We start from the raw sequence: 3,150 nt of genomic DNA on the forward strand, positions 1-3,150 counted from the left end.
CTCAGCTATTCCGCCTCTCCTGTAGCTTATATTTGTGATTGTACATACAGTAATTCAAGTTTGATGTTTTGTCAGTGAACGTAAGGGTTTGCTTTGTATGCATGGCCCTTAAGATCGCCTCCCTTTTGCTATGTGGGAGCGTGTCGAGTCATAGCCATGCAAAATTCACAACGAGGTTCCAGAGAGTTTTTCTCTGAAACTTCTTCTCTTCCTGTTTTAGTTCCAGTATCTTCATCCAGGCATCAAGTTTCCTGTAGTGTATGACCATCATGTAGTAGCTGCTTTCTGCAATGCTTCTGTGGGCTCATCACTCGTGCAACTCTTTGCCAAATCAATTGGAGATGTCTAGATTTTGGAAGTGAACATGTTTTAATAAAGAATTCATAAATTTTGTCACCCATATAACCACAATTCAGAGTTTTTCATTAGTTAAGTAATACTTTTCAACTAAACCACACTGTTTTAGCATCAGTTTTGATTCTACTGGTTGTCAATTTTCTTTTAAAAGTTTGACCTTTCAGATGGTATGCTTTCAGTTTGTGGGCGTATGTCAAGCCATGCTAAATTCACATGATGAACCAGAGTTTTCCTCTGTATTTTTTTTCTGTTATCAACACATTTATTTTCAGGTGACTCCATCTTGGCATTGCGTTCCTTGTAGAAAGAGTCAGCATACACTCTTCTATGTCACTTTTCTATGTCACTTCAATTGAGTTCTTTCCGCCTTGCGCTTTGTGACCCTTTGCTTTGTTAAATTATTGGTTTAATTAAAGTGGACATCCTAAGAGCATCTCCAACAGTTATGCAATTGGAATTTGCCATTTATTGGAGTTTGCCAAGTCCCTAAACGTTTTGCCAAAGGAAAAATAAGTTCATCTCCAAGTCTTTGCCATTTTTGACTTGGCATTTTCCAAAATAGTGGACCCAACTATTTTTGTCTGGGAATCTTTCATCTTCGCGGGAAATTCTCTCGTGCGTCGTGGGGCGCTTTCTTTTCCGCGCGCAATTCCTTCGCCCGTCGCCGCCAATTCTCTCGCACGTCGCGCGGCCGTGTTCATCCCGCAAGTCCACGTCGCCGCTTGGTCCAGGTCGTCGAGTTTCGATCTCGTCGCTGCGATCGATCTCCTAGCCTCGCGTCGCTGCAACAAAACGAGGCGGTGATGGATCTCCTACTTGGCGTAGCGTCGCGTGAAGGAAGGAGAGGAGGCGGTGAATGGATCTCCTAGCCTCGCGTCGTTGCAAGAAAAGGAGGCAGCGATGGATCTCCTTCGTCCCCGCGCAAAGAAAGGAGGCGGCGCGCGAAGAAAGGAGGCGGCGCGCGGGGGAAAGAAAAGAGTCACGCGTGGGGAGGAGTCGTATCGCGGGAAACTACTGCGACGTGGGGAGTACGGGCACGACAAAGAGTCCAAGATTCTCGGGATATCAAAATTGCCAAGTCATTGTGCCTATGCAAAAATGCCAAGTTTGGTCCATCAAATGTCAAGTTTGCCAAAATGCATAAGTCAAATACAAAACTGTTGGAGAGCAATTAAGGTTTTTGGCAAATTTCAAGAATGCAAAGTTCAATTGCATAACTGTTGGAGATGCTGTTGGAGATGCTCTAAGGTTCCCTATAGTTTTAAAATTCAGATATCAGCTTTGCAATTTTTCAACCCCTTTAAATTTATAATGTTTATTAGTAAACAGCAATATAGAGGAATATGCTTCTATGGGAGTGAAGCTGGATATACCTCTTAGCTTGTATTTTAGTGATATTGATTAATTTTCTTCTGAATGCGTGATGCACATGTCAGTCGGTAGATCGTTTTTGACCGTTTCTTGCAATTCACATTAATTTAGTTTCAGTATGATTGTATCACGACCTTGCTGAATCCATCTTAGATCCTTTTAATTATTTAATAGTATGAATATCTTTCAGATTTATTTTGTATTATTAATTTACACTTGATTTCATAATCCTTTTTGGCATGAAGGTAAAAGCAGACCACGATGAGCCATGCTTGCAGCTCAGGAAGATGCACTGAGATGCAAGGTACCCAGTTTACTAGTTCAAATGCTGATTTGTAAATGACATTTGGTACTTACTGACATATTCCCTGTTTAGGAGCTTGGAATCACCGCTGTGCACATTGAGCTTACCGGTGGAATCAAGACAAACACTCCAGGCCCTGGGGCTTAGTCTGTGCTTAGGGCTCTTGCGTTTGGCATGAAGATTGGACGCATTGTTTATTCTATCTAGATTTGATGTCCTGTTGGTAATGTAGATTTGTTACACAATTGGGTCGAGTGACACTTCTCGATTTTTTGTATTCTGTTTATACTAATACTATGATCGCACCCGATTGGCAAATCAGCACTACAAGTGTTCACCTTGGAGTTTCGTTTTTTATGTTGGAAGATTAACCGTTTTGTTTTCACTGATATTTGAACACAAGATGTGACATTAGTCAAGACTCACAACTAACAGCATGCGGAGGAAGGGTGGAAACAGATTCAAACCTGCGGTGAAACTTGTTTGGCTGTTTTGTACGGTTTTGTCAGCTCCCTAATTCATGGATTTTAAAAGTTTTGAACAATTACCTCCGTTTCAATTTCAATTTATAGGTTGTTTTGGCTACTTAGAAAAGTTGAAATGTCCAACAATTTGGAACTGAGGGAGCACACTGTAAACGGATCGTTGTAACATTTCTTGGTCAACACTCTCAAACTTTGCCATGCTACATCTTAGATGTGGCCCAGGTTCTTTCATAGTACTTTTTGTGCTTGGTGTTACAGGCTTACAGCCGTAGCTTGGAAAACTATATTAGCCCTATGGCGTTGTTTATTTTGTTGTCCAATTTTACCACAAGTCTGGTGGATGATTTATTTTGCCATGTTTTGTTTTTCTCGCTGTCACACTGGCCAAGCCGCCAATGTATCACAGTGGGAAGGAACTGGGAAATTCCTCCTGTGTGAAACGATTCTTGTGCTGGGCCCTTTTTATGCCCGTGAGAAGCCCATTTCGCGCATTTGCTCTTCTGTTGGGCTGGGAGGCCTAAGTCGGAGTCCGTTCCAATTTTTTTCTCCGGACAAAGTTTTTTCTTTTTAACCCTCTCAACTTTCGCGATTGTCCAAAACTTTTCCTTATCTAATGTGGTGGAGCGTCTTAGA

The 3,150-nt window shown here is 41.8% G+C and overlaps 1 long non-coding RNA gene across 1 annotated transcript; it reads left to right on the forward strand.

The window, feature by feature from the left end:
* Positions 1–29: 29 nt before the first annotated feature.
* LOC110431578 lies at positions 30–2,417 on the forward strand. Its single transcript, XR_002448993.1, has 2 exons — positions 30–2,032; positions 2,105–2,417. It is a non-coding gene; the product is annotated as an uncharacterized LOC110431578 (long non-coding RNA).
* Positions 2,418–3,150: the final 733 nt, after the last annotated feature.

This window comes from Sorghum bicolor, unplaced genomic scaffold, assembly GCF_000003195.3.
Source record: "Sorghum bicolor cultivar BTx623 unplaced genomic scaffold, Sorghum_bicolor_NCBIv3 super_2410, whole genome shotgun sequence".
NCBI lineage: Eukaryota > Viridiplantae > Streptophyta > Magnoliopsida > Poales > Poaceae > Sorghum > Sorghum bicolor.